Genomic DNA, 19,559 nt, shown 5'->3' with positions numbered 1-19,559 from the left:
GGCTTGGAAGAATATTCTTTGTTGTTGTGTTGTGTTGAAGTAGCTTCTGACTTATGATGACCCTAAGGAGAACCTATGACCGGGTTTACTTGGCAAGATTTGTTCAGAGGGGGTTTACTTTTACCTCTCAGCCATAAGGCTGAGAGAGTATGATCTACCGAGGGTCATCCAGTGGCTTTCCATGGCTGAGTAGAAATCTGAAGCCTGTCCTCCATAGCCTTAGTCCAGCACTTGAATCACTGCATCACTCCGGCTCTTTGGAAGTGCAGGATTTCTCTGAACCACAGCGTTTCAGCAGAGAATTTGAACTACTTCAAGATGCCATAGGATGGCTCCATGACAATTAAAATGGCTTGAAAACGATAGACCGAGAGACAGGAAGGTGAATGAACAAATGAGTACATACATGCACAAATATGCATTCTGAGCTGAAATCATTAGCACACTGAAAAGTGACAAGAGGATAAAACAGTGAGAAAAATAAGCAACATTATCAGAGGAACATTTTCCCCATTATTTTAAGGGGGAGAATCCATTACCTTCAGCCCCCACTTCAAAGGAATTGTCAGGATGTGAAAGATAAAAGCCAGCCCAAGATAACACAACAGAAGGCACATTTCAGGGGCTACTTAGACATCACTGGGCAGTCATGCCCGAGGAGCTCACTCAGGTGGGTGGCTTCTTTTGCGTGGGCTTAATAGATTTTAATTTGAAGACAAGCCTTCTTTTCTCTTTTTGAATAATTGCTTAAAGGGCTCCTATTAAACAGAACAGAGGGATTCAGATTTTTCCTCCCAGTGCCCTCATTATCCAAGGGGCAGCAATGTTCCCTCTGAATGCCTCCATCCAACATGCGGCAACATTTGTGATCGGGATTAAAAACCCCGAAAGATAAGGACGAAAACCAGAACGTTAAAGGAGCAGCTGCTGCAGCTGGAGAAATGCCTAGTTAATGTGTCCCTCTCTCTGTATAAACCAGGATAAACCAATACATGTTGTTGTTGTTGTTGTTGTTGTGTGCCTTCAAATTGTTTCTGATTTATGGTGACCCTAAGGCGAATCTATCATGGGGTTGTCTTGGCACGTTTCTTCAGAGGGGGTTTGCCATTGCCATCCTTTGAGGCTGAGAGAGTGTGACTTGCCCAAGGTCAGCCAGTCGGTTTCCATGACCGAGCCGAGATTTGAACCCTGGTCTCCAGAGTCATAGTCCAATGCTCAAACCACCAAACCATGTTGGATCTTTCATTCCTTGGAACTACTCCAAATTGGCATATGGAAAACAATATTCAAGCCAAGATATATGCCAGTTTATAAACCAATATAAACTAGAACTTATCTTGGCTTGAGTAATGGTTTCCATAAACCAGTTGCAGGGAACTAAATTTAGGAAGGGCCAGAGGCATGGGGAAGATAAACCTGCCCTGTGCACAAGTAAAATCAATGTCCAGAATCCTATTGGTTGCTTGCAACTAGACTAGACCCGATGTATTATCTGCTAAAATAATCTGTTGACTGTCGAGCCAAACCACAAGCAAAACCCACAGATGCAATGGGCCTTCTCAGATTGGTGACTAATATGATTTAGGTCAATATAAACAGGTTAAACCAACTCCAGACTGAAAATGATAAAGGAAGAGTTTAAAGAGGCTGAAAACATACAAAGCCATTTACTGTAACAAGTTAGAACAGCTTAAAAGGTTAAAACAGTCAAAACCATGGACATCGACATCTGAAAAATAAATTAGGCCCCAAAAGGCTTGAATAAAAAGCAGTGTTTTGACTTGGAGGTAGAACAAAATCCAACATCGGCACCAATTGGAACTCCAATTTAACTGTCAGTCTGGGGTTACATCCGCACTGCAGAAATAATCCAGGTGGGCATCACTTTAACTGCCATGGCTCAATGCTATGGGATCCTGGGATTTGTAGTTGGCGAGGCATCAGAGAGCTCTGGTGCCACAGTAAACAACAAATCCCAAGATTCCATAGGATGGTGCAATGACAGTTGCAGTGATGTCAACTTAGATTATCTCTGCAGTGGGGATGCAACCCTGGTTGCTTCTGCATGTGGGTTGGTGGAAGGGGTGATGGAGATAAAGTGCCACCTTATTCTTTGCCTCTGGCCACCAACTTTCTTGGGCTAGCCCTGCTACCATGGCTAATAGCCCTCAAGGGACGTATCCTTCCCAAACCATTCCACCCCCAGCTTTATTCAAATGTGTATTGGTCAACCCCTCTAAGTCTACATGTGCATTGTCCTCATTTGTTTCTCTCCGTTAAGTTTGAGGGTGGAAGCAGAGGACAGAAAGGTGGATGAGCTTCCTTCTTAAAGTAAAGGCTGTTTCACAGTGGAACACACTCTCTCGGAGCATAGTAGAATCTTCTTCCTTGGAGGTCTTTAAGCAGAGGCTGTATGGCCATCTGTCAATGGGGATGCTTTGATTGAGAGTTCCTGCATGGCAGAATGGGGTTGGACTGGATGGCCCTTGCGGTCTCTTCCAGCTCTACGATTCTACGATTCTATGAATCCCCTTTGGACTTCCCTTGTAGGCAGAGAAGAAGACATGTCCTGTAGGCAGAGCTGGGCTCATTCTTTACGTGACATTGAGGGAATCGGGAGCGACAGTCCCATCTCTTGTACACACTCCCCCTCTGCTTCTCTCTCACACTCATATAACTCACCCTCTCTCACAAACCCAAGCACAGTGCCTCTCACAAACTCACAACTCCCTTTCTCTCCCTCCCTCCCTCTCACCAAAATCTCACTCATTTACTGTCTCATGGTGCTTCAGTATTGGACTCTGCAGACCAGGCTTTGGTTCCCAACTTGGCCATGGATCCCACTGGATGACGTCAGGCAGGTTACACATTCTCAGCCTCAGAGGAAGGTCATGGCAAACCTCCTCTGAACAAATCTTGCCAAGAAAAAGCCATGATAGGTCTTAGGATCACCGTCATTTGGAAACAACTTGAAGGCACACCACCACCACAACAACACAAATGCATACTTACACAAGCACTTTGACATAATTCTCTCTCTCTTTTGCTCCAAAATACACTCACAACTCTGTTTCTTCCTAACAGACCCACCTTTCCGCATTCTCCCATACACAAACTCATGCACACAAGCCCTCATAACTCTCTCACTCTCCCTCTAACATGTGCACTCTTTCTCACATCATGTCTTGTTTGGTTCCCAGATTACATCCCAATACTCATTCACATGGTTATCCATTCACCCGTAACAGTGAGCCATGGCAGTTAAAGTGGTTTCGAACTGAATTATTTCTGCAGTGTGGATGCAGCCTTACACACACTTCTCTCTCTGTGTGTCTTTCTCTCTCTCTTACACACACACATTCATTTTTTCATGCACAAACACACACTCACATACCAGCTCTCACATCACATCACATACACACACATACTCACTCTCATTACTCATTTGCACACAGGTACCTACAGACTGTTATCTTCCGAAACAGGTGAGAAAATCTGACCCCAAACATAGATTAACATCAATGGCCATTGCACACTTTTGCAAAATTCAGTAAAGGGCTTTCTTCATGCCTCTGTGATGTTATGTAACACACCAGGTCATCTAAGATCCTAGCAATAATTAAAATTAAATTTAACATCATCACCAAAAGGTGCCTCGCATTAAGTCGCATTATTGCTTTGACAGGAAAACAAATGTGTGTACATGTGTGTGTGTGGGAGGGGGACACTATGCCCTGTTTTAATGCAAAGCTGCTGTTTAAATGCAAAGTTCCTGGGGGCTTCCAGACATTTGGGGGTGGAAGATGAGATGTGTAGTCACTGGGAAGCTGTTCTGACCTCAGAGCAGCTCAGCAAGAATGCCTGCAGGGACTGCATGGGAAGGCAGCTGACTATCGCCATTGCATTTTACTCCTGGTTTTCTTTCTGGAAAACCCAGAGCAAGAGGTTAGTCTTTTCAATGTGGGACAAGGGGTTCAATGTGGGACAAGGGGTTATGGACCCAATTCTGGGTTTAGGGCCACGCAGTGCGAACTGGGGGAATTCGGGGTTTATAAGTCACGTAGGGAAACCTTAGGACACTGGGGGACTAGGGTTTGAATCTCCACTCAGATATAGAAACCTATCTTCAGCCAGTTTCATTCTCTCAGCCTTGGAAGGAAGCCACGGCAAGCCCCCTTGGAAGAAATCCTGTCAAGTAAACCCCATGATAAGATGGCCATAAGTCAGAAATTACTTGAAGGCACATAAGAACAAAATTCCTTCCTTCCTTCCTTCCTTCCTTCCTTCCTTCCTTCCTTCCTTCCTTCCCTCCTTCCTTCCTTCCTTCCCTACGTCTCTTCCATACCTTGCTCTCAAACACACATAGAGACGCACACACACAGAGTTACAGATCGACTGGCCTTCCTGCATCAAGTAACCTGGCCCTGCTTCATCTCTTTCTTTTACAAGCATCCAGAGAGCCACAAACAATGGCTCATCCAGCCACACATGCTGTGGGGAGCAGATGCAAGCTCTTCCACTCAACTCCTCCGCAGATTTCCACCCACACAACCCGACTGGCTGGTTATCCTCTGGAAAGGGCAATTCTCTCTCTCTCTCTCTCTCTCTCTCTCTCTCTCACACACACACACACACACACACAAACATACACACAAAGACCTACACCAGCCAAGAGACACTTATCAACTAGTTTCTAATTTCTTTCTCCGGCACACACCCCCGCACAAGGAAAATGCTGTCTCCAAATGCACACTGGTGAACAATACTGGAAAATATATGATCTTTTCATATCATTTCTCCATGTCTCGGGGTATATTATCCACACTGCAGAATTAAAATAGTTTGACACCCACTTTAGCTGCCACAACTTGACCTATGGAATCCTGGGATTTGTAGTTTGGCAAGGTATTCAGCCTGGTCTGGTGCCTTGTTGTTGTCGTGTGCCTTCAAGTCATTTCCGACTTATGGCGACCGTAAGGTAAAGCTATCATGGGGTTTTCTAGGCAAGGTTTGTTCAAAGGAGATTCTCCATTACCATCCTCTGAGCTGAGAGAGTGTGTCTCATCCCAGGTCACCCAGTAGGTTTCATGGCCAAACTGGGAGTCACACCCTAGTCTCCAGAACTGCAGTCCAACATTCAAACCACTACACCATGCCAGCACCCCAAACAACAAATCCTCAGATTCTGAAGGATAGAGCCATGGCAGTTAAAGTGGTGTCAGACTGCTTTAATTCTGACATATGGATATGCCCTGAAATGTGGCTACTTAGTGGAAAAAATTAAATTTTAGCTAGGACTTTGCATAAAGAGAACATACTTAACTGGGAGGATGAGAACCAACTAGAACCAACATGGTGTAGTGGATTGAGCATTGAACTATGGCTAGAGATCAGTGTTCGATTCCCTGCTCAGCTATGGAAACCCACTGGATAACTTTGGGCAAGTCCCACATCTCAGCCCCAAAAAAGGGTTCCTACCTTTAGGTTGATCTTAGGGTTGCCGTGAGTTGGAATGACTTGAAGGCACACAACAACAAATATTCCTACTGCATTTAACTGGGTGGCAAGCTGTCTGGCACAATGTCATCATTATTGTGAACATATGGTAGACATACTAACTTATACACGCTCAATTCATTTTAGCAACTAAGTCAGGTCAAGCTTGGTTCATACTTAGGGAATACCTGGGACCAAAGGCCTACATACCTTAAGGCACCAGAACCCATCTGATGTTGGAAGTTAAGCAGGGTCACACAGTGATCTTGGGCAAGTCACATGCTCTCAGCTTCAGGGGAAGGCAATGGCAAACCTCCTCTGAACAAACCTTGCCAAGAAAACCCCATGATAGATTCACCTTAGGGTCACCATCAGTTGGGAATTACTTGAAAGCACACCACAACAACAATGAGACAACACTCATTGGCACAGAAAGATAAAGACCTTGTAAAACTACAGGATTCCAAAGGATGGAGCTGTAGCACATGTATCTTCATGGGTACTAAAGGCACCAGATCCCATCTGATCATGGAACTAAGCAGGATTAACCCTAGTCTGTACTTGGATGGGAGACTGCCAACTGATACCAGGTGGTGTAGCCCATATTTCAGAGGAAGGAACTGGCAAAACCACCCATGAGTATTCCTTGCCTAAGACAACCCTATGAAATTCACGGGGTTGGCATAAGTCAACAGCTGACTTTAAGGCACATACACACAGAGACAGGGTTAGGTAAAAATGTTGCCTGAAAGCTTGAGTAGTCATTGTTGCTAGTCAGAGTTGACAGTTCTGGACAAATGGTCTCACTGTGGCTCAGGCACCAAGCTATGCTCCTATGAATATCCCACCATATTTTAATAATACTTCATCGCTGGAACAGAGAGATGCTGACAGCTATCAACGGATTTCACGATGGCTGTTGATGGTTGTTTTATTGTGACTGCTCTTAGATAATTTAAATTATTTTAGTGGCAATTAATTCACACATTTGCAGGTAAGGCTTGCCATAGCAAGGGGGGCATTTTAATAAGTGAGGAGGCAAGTGTTAATTGATAAGACTACAGGGGGCAACTTGCTTTTCTTTTGAGGCCATTTCGGTATTGGTGTCTTCTCCTGGTAACAAAGAATGAATTATACACATTAAAGGCAACCATTCTTTTTTAAATTGTGAATTAATTCCCCCTTCCTTGAAAAGGCACCTTGATCCTGGTGTTGGGGATATGAAAATGTATGGAAATAAAATCAATGTAGCAATGATTCATTGATCAAAAGCAGAAATTGAGAACCGTTGACCTTATGGAGAATACAGTCCCCAGGGGTTTCTCCATCCGATCAGCAAACTTCCTCTGTGACTATTTCCAGTTGATGGTAGGAAATGATTGCTAATAGTCTATTAATTTAAAATCAAAAATAATATAATAATACTTGCATGAGAGTGAGCTCTGTTTTGTGCATCCAACAGCTGAAGCATGGAAGTTATCTCTGGTTTGAAGGCAGGGATGCCATTGCGTGAAAATAAACACTTTTGTAGACCAGGAAGCTGCTGAATGCAATGAGTTTTGGCTTGCAGCCCAAGAAGATGTTGCATGGAAATGAGCTCTGGTTTGTTAACAGGGAAGCTGTTCCATGGAAGTGAACTCTGGTTTGTCACTTGGGAAGTTTTTGTATGGAAATGAGCTTTGGTTTGCAGATCAGGAAGGTACTGCAAGGAAATGAACCCTGGTTTGAAGCCTGGGAAGTTCTTGTATGGGCAAGAGCTCTGGTTTCCCTGCCTTAAAGGGCTATGGATACACTTAGCAGTTGGCACACCAGTGTGCATTCTGTCCAAACGTGTTTTAACCCTAACAGTTTCAATAGGTGGGAAATCTACCAGTCTTGTCCTTCTCAGCCTCAGACCACCCCAACTCCAGCTACAACCAGAGGATCACAATCCTCACCTAATTTATCCTCACCTAATTTACAGGGCTCAGATACAGATTATTGCAGCAATACATGGGGAGTGCTATCGAAATATTCAAGTGTTACAAAGTATTCCTCTTTGGAGAAAATAAGGGCATTGACAAAGTGGGATTTTCGTTGCTCAGTTCCTCTTGCTGGTTTTGTAAGAGCTATTTTCTCAACTGTCTTTGTGTGTGCGTGTGTGGTGTGTGTGCGTGCATGTGTGTGTAGTGTGTTCCTTTCTGCCAGCCAGCTAAGTGGGCTCCTGTGTACTTTAATCACCGAACAACTGCCAGCTTCAGCAATTCAGCTAAGGTTCCAGAAGATTAGTGTGGCTGTCCCTGAGCCAATGAGAGCCTGCCTGGCATTTAACTAATTCAGGCTCTGCTACTGGAACAGAGTTGGCACTTAGAGAGGAGAAGCAGAGCGATTAGGAGAGAAATCCAGGGGTTATCATCTTCACGGAATTAGCCCAAAAAGCTCCAGGAGGGCAACTCTTTGCAAAAGGCAGCAGATCTAACTCACGGCTGCCTTTTCCTTGAGCCGTAAACCAATCATCCCTCCCTGCCCTCTTTCTACACTGCCCCCTTATAGTGGGAGGGAGAACGAAAAATGAATTAAAGTCAGCTCTTTAGAATATTTCTCTGTCAAATGCAGACCTGAGGTTTATCTGTTTGTCTCTCTGCCTGGCCATCTCTATCTATCTATCGACCGATTGATCGATCTCAGGTCTGATCTATCAACCTGGCACAACTCAACATGGTGGGTGAGTGGTGTGAAATTCAAATGACAAAGAACGTACATGGATGCAAAGCTGATAAACCACATACGGGCAGCCCATGGGCTATTTTTGTGGACCCTGGACACCTTCACTGAGGTTCTCCACTGAAGAGATGGAGTACAACATTATGTTCATGGCGTTATGCTGAGGTTACAAGTGGATGTGATATCATGTGTGCATGCACATTTATGCAAAATCCAGTCTGCACATGCAATTTGTACGATGCACAGCTGCATGCATGATTTGATGTGGGACCTCCATGTGTAGCGTGCATAATGCAATGGCACCCACATGTTCACCTCTGCTTCTGCAACCTTGAAATGAATGCAGCTATTCCACATCAAAAAAAACATGTGAAGCTCCTTTCATAGGGGAGTTAATGTATGTGTAGGACACTGACAGCATTCTGGGCCTTACAGGGCTATAGTTGTCTGGGGATCATGCGAAGAGCAATCATACTGGCAGAGATGGTGCACAAGGAAGATAGTTCTGGTGTTCCATCATGCCTATTTAAATCATGCTCTTGACAAAGCACTATCTCACCATGTCTCTTCCCTGTTTAAATACCACCTTTTCAACTCTGCTTCCAGCTGACTGGCAAGGAGGAGTGAAGCTATTTGGCAAGTTGTCAGGAGCATAATGGTTCAGGTGAATTGGTGTACACTGGGATGATGCTCCCTCTCTCAATATCTTCCCTAACACATCTGTGTCCCCCCAAAATCTGCCCAACAACCAATGCCAGCTGGCAGGGTCCATTTTAGCAAGGCAGCAAATTCAATTCAGGTGTTAACTTGAATTTTAACAATGCTGTCTAAGGCCTGTTACAGACAGCCAAAATAAAGCTGCTTCGAGTCACAGTGGAGGTATGTTGTTTCAATGATGCATGCATCCTAAGAGTCCAGAAGCCACACCAAAGCCACGCTTGAGTCCTTAGGGCTGGAGTGTGGCTTTGGTGCGACTTCTGGACTCTTAGGATGCATACATCATTGAAACACCATATCTCCACTGTGACTCGAAGCAGCTTTATTTTGGCTGTCTGTAACAGGCCTAAGATTCTGAGCCTTATTAGTCTGTATGGTTCAGTGTCATGGACAGCACATTGAAAATGAAGCAGATCTGCTGTCCCACAGACATGGAAGCCACCAACCTTCATTGCAAAAAGCACCACTATTCAACATCCTAGACAGGGTTGATGGCAGAATACTGGAAAATTCAGCACCCAAAGCAGGCTGTACACTGGGCCTCTGAGCCTCACAAGCAACCCACAGATTGCCCACATCGATTTTCCTTGATTTTCTATCCCACCCTTATGCCAAGGAATTTAGAGTAGCATACACACAGATGCAGAGATCACAATCTATCCTTACTCAGGGTAGTGTAGCGGTTCCACATGCGCAACAATGCTTCACTGAACTATCTGCCACTTCCTGAACCTACTGCAGAGCTTCTGAAGCTCTGTCTCCCATGGAGGAGAGAATCTGTATCCACCGATTCTGTATCCATGGATCCAAGCATCCATGGCTGGACAATATTTTAAAAAGATGTAAATTCTAAAAAGCTAACCTTGATTTTGCCATTTTATATGACACTATTACACTAAGTATTTAATGAGACTTGAGCATCCATGGATTTTGGCATCCATGGGGATGGTGGTCCTGGAACCAAACCTTAGCAGAAACCAAGGGCCCACTGTATTCCATGCATAGTGGAGGGGTAGATAAGAGAAGCATCTGGCTATGTTTCCATATCCAGATACAAAGTGATTACATAATCTGCTTAAGTCTAGCAGCATCCTCTCTAGGTTGGAGTATACGGTGCAATTTTATGTGAATTACAGGTTCTGGAGAATGTTACTGCAGACATTTCAGAAGAATACACACTGTACAGTCATATCAATTTGATACCACTTGAATTGCCATGACTCTATCCTATGGAATCTTAGGATGGGTTGTTTTGTGATATACTTAGCACTGTCTGCTCAACCTCTCTAGTGCAGCAGTTTGGTCTCAGCCACTGGTGTCCTAGATATTATGGACTTCAACTCTCATAAATCCTTATTGTTAGCCATGTTGTCTGGTTGTTCTGGGAGTCGATGTTGAAAACATCTGGAGGCCCCAAAATTGAAAAACATCACTCCAGTGAAGGCCTCTGAATTACAGTGCTAGAACTGTATCAGAGAGAATTCAGAATATCTCGCCAATCTGCAAATCCATAGGGCAGAACCCATGACAGTTAAAGAGGTATCAGCATTTGTATAGTGTAAGCACACTCACAGTTGTCACAGATGTGGGACTTCTGGTATAAATCAAATTTGAGCAGTATCATTTCTCTGTCCTCTTCCAATGAATCCGTTAAGTTCATAGTGTATCAACTGGGGATGTGAAAGCATCAGCCACCGTCCATCCCAGATGGAGGAGACAGAGCAAAAACAATCCAGCTGTTTCCCAGTTGACAGAGGCCCGCTTCACACCCTTTAGCCATCCGATGCCCTTCGCGTGACTATGATAGCTAACCAAATGGGAAACAAAGTGTTTTGTGGTGTGAGAAGATCTGGTGTGTTGCAATCTTGACATATGCTGACACATTCACAAGACTGGTTTAACACATGCTGGGTGAGTCAATATTGATTGTTAGTGTAGGAAAACTCCATGTTGATTCCAATTTTTTAATAAAACAAATACAAAAGCTCAATTGCATGAAAGCACCTCTTTGGAGTCGTTGGCAATTTAATCAAACTCTCCGTCTTTGTATCTTATTTATAAATAACTAGGATGGAAGTGGATGGGAAAAGGGGAATTATATATGTGTTAATGTGTAGTCAGGTTGACTCTGACCTAAGCTGACCGTCTCCTCGAATCCTTGGCAAGATTTCTTCAGAGGAGGTTTGCCCTTGCCTTGCTCTAGGGCTGAGAGAATATGACTTGCCCAAGATCACTGAATAGGTTTCAACATTTGAACATGGCTAGTCTCCGGAGTCTTAATCCAGTACTCAAACCACATACCAAGCTGGAGAAAACAGTCATCCCCTCTCGGCCACACAATGGGTTCATACAATTTGAATTTTACGCCACACAAAAACTCCATGCTTCCCTGCTCACAGAAATCTCGCATGCCAGGGAGAAGGCTAGGCACAGAAACCTTACCTTTTGAATGGCAACTCCCAGAATCACCGAACAATGGTGATGCTGTGGCTAAGGCATTCTCAGAGCTATAGACCAAAACACTCCTAAGCTTTGCACAGAAACTATTCCCTGATTTGCTACCTTTCTACAAGCAAGCATTTTTCTCTCTGGTTGTATCTGACACTCTCCCTTATGTATTTATTTTTGGTGTGGAATGGAGGAGCATTTCATCATGTGAGACCCATACCTACAGACTGAAGTGATACAGAGGATTTGATTATTCCCTGATTTAATTGATATATTCTCTCTAGGAATCTCTATGCCCTCCAGAGTAACTCTGCTGGAAGTTGACCATGGAGTCGCAATGGAGGACGTAGAGATACCAAGAGAAAACACTTCTCTAGGCATTTGTACATCATCCAGGATGTTTCTATGGTCACTGTCTGGTGAATGTTGACCACAGAATTGCACTAGAGGACCTAGAGATTCCTAGATAGGTGCTCTCTCCAGTAAAAAAATATTGGGGTTTTTTCATTTCTATTTTCCCCATATTTGTTTATTTTTGCAGAAATTCTGTGTCCCTAAACCCAGCAAATGTGGCAGGCCCACTTTAATGATATCATTTTGTTCTGCTTTTGGTTATGCCTCATTTGAAGCATGGTGTCGAGTTCTAGGCACTATAGACTTGGAAGACAAGCATGGCTAGGGTCCTGGAGACAAAAGTCCGATGCGGAGAGACAGGTGGCGTTGGGTATATTTAACGTGGAGGGGAGATTATTAAAAGGGAATACGGATAGCCATCTTCAAATATTTGAGATGGAAAAGCAAATTCCTTTCCTGTTTGCTTCAGAGAATACCTGAGCTACAGGTACATGGCTGGTGCCAGCAGTTGCTAGTATGGGTAAATACAGTTGGCCCTCCATATTTACAGATTCCTTATCTACGCATCCAAACATCCACAACTTGAAAGTATTTAAAATATATATAAATTCCAAGAAGCAAACCCTGATGTTGCCATTTTATGTAAGGGGTACCATTTTAGTACACCATTGTATTCAACGGGACTTGAGGGTCCACGGATTTTGGTATCCACAGGGGATCCTCGAACCGAATCCCTGAAGATACCAAGGACCCACTTTAATATGGTGGCAACCACCACATTCTGCCTAATGTCAGGGCTGGCCCAGCCGATTCAAAGCGGCCCAGGGATTCAAAGAAAAATAGACCGGCTTTCTCAATTTTTTAAAAAATGGTCAAGTCACAGGCATAGGTTTCTCAGATCCCAGGGCCTGGCCCTCATTCTCCACTTCTCAGGGCAAAGGGGAGGAATCTCAGGGTGAGAGTATTCTCTTGGAAATCTCTCTCAGTTTGCAGCAACTGATGTATGCTGAGGACAAAAGGGGGAAAGTGGGAGGATGAGAGAGAAACTAGGACATTTTAAAAAGAGCTGAAAAAGTGGAAATACAAAGGACTAATTAGAACTGTCCCTGTCAAACTGAGTCGGTTTGTAAATATACAAATTTCCATGGCTGTGTGCACACTTTATTTCACAAGCCTGTGAGAAACCTCTCCCAGGACTGCTTTGTGAGAAGCTAAAGAGAGGAGACCCTCTTCGCTCTCCCTTTCCCCTTCTCATCATTCCCAGTTTTACTTCTTACCAAAGGGATGCTCAAGGGACCCTTTAAATCCACCGATTAAGGGGTTTTTAATTGATTCATCATCTTCCTTCTAACCGATTCATGGGTCAATTCAGTTTTAATCAATGACCACATTAGCAAAACTACAAGATAAGCCTCCTCCTTGAGAGACGGGAAAGAGTGGAGGGCAGGGGAGACACTATGAGATAACTTACGGCTGAATAAACCGAGGCTGCAACTCCTTATTAGAAGGAAAGGACATCTTTAATGTTTTCTTTTAAATCCCCAATTACAGTAACACACTGGAACCAAAATAGGCTCCAAACTGAGTAAGTGTGCCCTTCATTTGCAACCTTCTTGATTACAATTTGCTTTTCCACTGATGAAAATTGGCTGTCGCTGATTAATCGACAAAGGATTTAACCAAATGATCACACAGGAACACTAGTGTCAGTGGGGAAGAGTCTTGCGCCAGATATTTTGCAGCCTGAAGCAAAGGGCAAACTAGCTCCCCTCATTCTCTTTCCTCCAGCTGGGGTTCACAGACGCCACAGTCTAGGCTTCAGCGTTTCCAGATCTTTGGGCCTGGACCTTCTTCCAAAGTACTAGGGGGAGATGGAGGAATCGCAGAGTGAGAGTGCTGCCTTGTAAAATTTCCCTCCTCTGTTTAGAGATGCACCTACACTGTAGAAATAATGCAGTTTGACATCACTTTACCGTGGCTCCATCCTATACAATCCTGGGATCTGTCATTTGGCAAGGCACCAGCATTCTTCGGCAGAGAAGGCTCTTGTAAAACTATAAATCCCAGGATTACATAGGATGGAGCTACAGTATGTAAAGGCATGCCAAAGTGCATGATTTCTACAGTGTAGATGCACCTCTAACATAGCAGGGAAATTTTTCAAGGCAGCACTCTCACTCTGCGATTCCTCCGTCTCCCTCTAGTACTTGGTGTTGCATGTTTGAGTAACACACTCTATGCCAACATTTTGACACATGAAAATTAGGACATGTGAGGCCAAGCAACATTGGGTTGTGTTCAAGATGGCACAGGTTATTAATGAGGAAGCAGCCCAAATATTTTGGATTTCACCCTCCCAAAGCACAGCCTAGCTCAAGTCAAGGAGTAGCATCCATGACATGATAAACTGCTTCTGAATAATTAAGAAAGTTTCATTGTTTTTGGAGAGCTGTATTCTAAATAATCTAAAATCCCACATTTCCAACTGCTGCTTCAGGGAGATGTATACTTGCTAACATTTCAGAAATGATAATCATAGCACATGTGTCCAAGCAGCATCAGAGTGTGGTCAAGATGGCTAAAGTAAATGCTGGTAGAGCCCACAAGTTAGGAGAGGTTGCAGCAGTTTGCTTTTGCCTGAGCCTACTGGGAAGGTCAAGATTGCCCCCCCTTCTTTTCCTTTCCATCCTTAGCTGAGTGAAAACTACTTTCACACTAACTCAATTCGCAACAACTGAAGTAAGCTGAATATGAAATGGGGAAATGGGAGACAGAAGTACAGATGTGTAGGCCAAGCATGCAGGAATAGTATAAGGAAAACTAAAGTCCAGCATGAGCTGAGACTGGCTTGGCAAGCAAGGTGGGAGCAACAAAAACAAGTTTTCCAGATACATTTGAGGGAACAGAGTGACCGAAGAGACAGTGGTAAAATGTCAACAGATCACATTGAAAAGGTAGGTCTACTCAATACCTATTTTGCTTTAGTTTTCTCCCCCCAAAAGAGAACTGTGTGCTTCCAACCAGGAGAAGAAACCTTGGCAAAGGATCTGGATTGCAAATCAAGATTAATAAGGAGTTAGTCAGGAATTACCTAGCTAACCTAAATGGGTTTAAATCTGCAGGGTCACAAGCTTTGGCCCTGAAATCTCAGGACCTGGGGTAGTTCTGGTGTAGCAAATTTACTGTACCTCCAATACTTTGCTGCAAACTCCCAGCTACCACTGGCTGAGGGAACCATGAACTAGAACCATGAATTAAAACTATGTCCCCCTTCAAATGAAATTTGCCCCCACTGCAGAGTGAGACACGAATTCACACCTAGAACTCTCCTATTTACTGTCTTTACATTCACTGGGTCACTTTGCCTGCCCCTTTTCCTTTGGATGTCCAAAGTCTGTTTCAAAACACTCAACCAAAGCTTTTAGCAATGCTAGAAATTTGGGGAATAAGGTAGGGGGCAGAATTTTTGTTTGACGGAGCAATGCCCCTATTTTGCCCCTATTACCCGTAATAGCTACACCTGTCGCTGAGCTTCATCTTCATCTTGAGGTCATACCTTTTGCCCAAGCTATCCACCACTGTCAACTGCCATGTTAATCCATGCCTGGCAAATCTGTCCAAATGTTCAGGACAGAGAAGGCCACTGCCACATGGCACAAGGACAAGAGGCCCATGAAATGAAAGGCACCAATCTGGACCACTGATGGATTTAGTGACAATGAGGTTGACTCCGAGAAGGTTAATGAAGGAAAGATCTGGACTGGCTGGCCTTCTCCCACCCTTCCCTTGAAAACTCCCCCCATAACAAATCTTGTATGGTGCCTAATGAAATCAGTCACATCATTTCAACTCCTTTTCACTCTTTTCTCTTTCCTTCCCCCCGCCTTTCCAGCTTTCTGCATGCACACATGCGATGGCTAATGCTGAACCAAAGAACTGCTCCTGATGTGATTTTTAATCAGTCTCCAATTCATATCTTTCCGTCCCGTTTAGCTGGGATGGCTCGAGAGGTGCTTTGTTTCACGGTCGCCCGAGCTTCGGAGCCAGTCGATCTCATTATCCCTTTGAAATGCTCCTTGTTGCTCATGCAAATGTTTTTTGAATGTGCTTGGAAATTAATAATATCCTAGCGCGCTCGGGAGAAACAATGGAAGCCGCCTCGAACAGCTGAGCGGGGGAAATGGAGAAGCCCTCATCAGCAAAGCGGGGGCTGGAAATCATTCCAATAGAGAGGTCATGGCGGCGGAGATGTTTGGGGCCTGGGTGGCTGTGAGGACGTGCAGTCCAACTTGGGCAGAGAGACTGCAGAACTAGTCGGAAGGAGGATCAGAGACAGAGAGGTAACATGTGCCGAAGTGGAAGAATCTGATTCAGGCTGGAGGTGAGGGGAAGAGAAGGCTGATTCAATTCCAGACATTTTGCTGCCTGAGGCAAAGAACCAGGGCCAAAACCCAACATCACAGTCTACATTTTGTAACTTTATAAATCCCTAGCTACTCTGCAGAAACACAACAGAGCCTCGGCAGTGAGTTGCGAAGATGTGCACTAGGGCACTGGCAAAAGTGCTCCAATGGGTGCCAGGCACTCCTGATGCATAGTCGGCACTTCAGGTGCATAAAGGGCACTTCTATTGTACTCTGGCACTTCCTAACCAGTGCTTGTATGTACATTGGTGCCCACTACACATCAGCCAGGATGCATCAGTCTCCCCTGGCTACCACTGTGCAATGGATCCCCATATCTGTCAACGTCATGGCAGACCTTAGCAGAATATGGATTTTGTAAAATTACTACATTCAGTTATTTTCCCCATATGCCAGACCATTTCTGTAGTAAGTCCCAGACTGAAAACCAACTATCATGGTTCTCCTTCCCTTCTGCATGTCCAAAAGCAGACTGGTGGTTGAATGTTTCTTCAGCACCAGTTCTCCAGCTAGCATAGCCAATGGGGTCTATAGTCTCCCAAGATAATGTTGCCAAGCTCTGGCATGGATGCTTGGATGGTGTCCCCTTCCATGCTAAGTTAGGAGGACAGAGGACAGGCCACAGGGCACAAGGACCTCTCCTCCATTATCTTGAGGCTACCTCGCATCATATGCTGCCTGAGCCAACTGTCTCAACTTGTGTGATGGTAAGCTGGCTCATGAATCTTCAGAGAAACTTTCAGTATAGCTGCTTCCCCCATAGCTCCAATGACCTAGGGATGAGGGGGCCATGCCTGTGGGATTTGAATAGGGGCTCTAGGATCCCGGTGGCCCTGTTTGAATTCTAGCCAGCCTGGCCATTTCCCCACAGATGCACCTCATGTTGTTATTGCTGTTGTTGTAGTTGTTCTTACATGTTCTCAAACTAAGTCCAACATATGTTAACCCTACCCTTGGGTTTTCCTGGCAAGATTTATTCAGAAGAGGTTTGTCATTGCCTCCCTCTAATGCTGGGAGTGTGTGACTAGTCAGTCAGTCATAATTTATTGTGGTCCATAGACCCAACATTTACACATTCAACCAAAATGCACATATTATCAAATTTCCCAAAATACAATTGCCCACAATAATACAAGAGTCACAGAGGTTGCTAAATCTTATGCCATCTAGCTGGTTGGCTAGTCCAAGGTCACCCAATGGGATTCCACAGCTGAGTAGGAATTCGAACCCTGGTCTCCTGGAATCTTAAGATTTCTCTACACCATTCAGAATATTTTGGGCTGCTCCTGGGGTATTCTGGCCCTCAAGATGGCCCAGATTCCCCTTGTTACCTTTGCACTTTGGAGCAATAACAGGTGGCTATCTACACATGCATCCTTGCTGTGACACCTGGCACCACCACTGCTGACACAAGTCACCTCCACTTAGGTCAGAAATGAGGCACCCAGCATTGATGACATGGTTGGGTGTCTTGTTGTGATCTCTGAGGAAGCAACTCATGCCACATGAGACTCATGTATAAACAGTTGCCCAGTGTTGCTACGAGTGCTCCTGATTTTCCTGCAAAATTGGAGCAAAAGGTGGGTTTTTCGGAAAATGGTTTAGCCAAAGGTGGATTGGATTCCGTGCAGAACTGGCCTTCTTTTGAGAAGACAGTCCTCACTCAAATTGGGGATTTTGCCCTGCGTCGTGTAGAAAGATCGTACTGAGGGTGGGGAGAAAGTGGTTTAATTGGCCAATGTAGACATGCCCCTGGTCCTACACTCAAACCACTACAACTTGCTGGTTTTCCATGGCTCATATGTGTGTGCTGTGTGCCTTCAAGTCCTTTCCAACTTATGGTGACCCTAAGGCAACCCTATCATGGGGTTTATGTGGCCAGATTTGTTCAGAGGAGGTTTGCCATCACCTTCTCCTGAGGCTTAGAGTGTGTGACTTGTCCAAGGTCATCCAGTAGGTTTCATAGCCAAGTGGAGAATCAAACCCTGGTCTCCAGAGTCATAGCCCAACAGTCAAACCACTATGCCACCCTGGCTTATGTACCCCTGTGTTAAATGTGGCAGCTGTCTCCCATCAAACTCTGTTCTCTGAAGATGCCAGCCACAGATGCTGATGAAACATCAGGAAGAAACTCTTCTAGAACATGGCCACATAGCCCCAAAACCTCACAAAAAACTATGGATGCCGGCCATGAAAACCTTCAACTTCACTCTGTTCTCTTACGTTGCCACCCTTCAAATCCCAAGCAGCTCAGCTCCTGGCATCTTGCAGCCTGAATCTCAGCAGACTGGGTATCCTATAACCTGGCATACAAAGAGAACATCAAACTGCCTCTTTAAGGCTGGAAAACTTCCCCACTCCTGTGCTCTGGACCTGTTCTGTAGTGATAAATGAATATTCAAAGAAGAAGATCAGATTAAGCAATTTTCACTTCGATGCCAAGTGTGAATTAAACCACTCATCACTTCTGGCTTCTAGATCTCAGCCTCATCAAACCTCTTTCCCTTATTCTTTTTTTCCTCATTAACAACTGGGAAATCTGAAATCTGTCCAGGAGGGAGGGACGCTTTGGAGGCACCGCATCCACAATGGGATAAGGAAAGCGGTGCATTTTAGAAAACTGGGCGAGGCAGAGCTTTTCAACATCGCCCATGGGGCTTCATATAAACTGTGATTTTAATACTGCTGTTGTTTTATTTGCTGCCTGGCTTGGTTTTAATTAGTGTGTTCTTTGCACAGACTAGATTTTATGGTTGTTTTTTTTTTTTAAGTTTAGCGTTTTCTGAGACACCTCTAGTATTGGAAAATGGAGGCGATATGCATGGGAATAAAGAAATTGGTTAGGGTTGGGAGAGAAGAAAGCTGAAATCCTACTGTTGGGTGCAATAGGAGTAGATCCATTGGGTATTGTTACATGTTGGCTCACCATTCAATGGGTCTACTCGAATCAGGACTAAACACCAGGGTTCCAGCTGGCATTTTTGAAAACGAGAGTCAAAACTAGGTATGCAGAGGTGTGGATAGTGGGAAGAAAAACATCCTGAGTTGAAAAGCAGTCTGACTACAGTCTTGCATCATCTGATTGTTTCAGTGATTGAATGAGAGACAGTAGTGAACAGTGGTTAAAGTGCTTGGCCTGTATCCAGTCATGGCATTATACTAGCAGTGGCATATTTTCCAAGTTAACACAAGGATAGCGTTTAACAGACAGAGCCATCATGGTGTAGTGGTTTGAGCATTGAACTATGACTCTGGAGATCAGGGTTCGAATCCTTGCTTAGCCATGGAAACCCATTGGGTGACCTTAGTCAAGTCACACCCTCGCAGCCTCAGGGAGGCACTGGCAATAATAATAATAATAATAATAATAATAATAATAATAATAAATCCCCGGAACAAATCTTGCCAAGAAATCCC

General features: G+C 44.4%; 1 protein-coding gene across 3 annotated transcripts in view; it reads right to left on the bottom strand.

Moving 5' to 3' along the window:
• DLGAP3 (DLG associated protein 3) overlaps positions 1-19,559 on the bottom strand; it is a 185,153-nt gene that overhangs the window by 153,249 nt on the left and 12,345 nt on the right. The window lies entirely within an intron of this gene.

This window comes from Sceloporus occidentalis, unplaced genomic scaffold, assembly GCF_023333645.1.
Source record: "Sceloporus occidentalis isolate IW3139 unplaced genomic scaffold, rSceOcc1.0.p SCAF_13, whole genome shotgun sequence".
NCBI lineage: Eukaryota > Metazoa > Chordata > Lepidosauria > Squamata > Phrynosomatidae > Sceloporus > Sceloporus occidentalis.
This window is presented reverse-complemented; position numbering and strand designations above follow the sequence as displayed.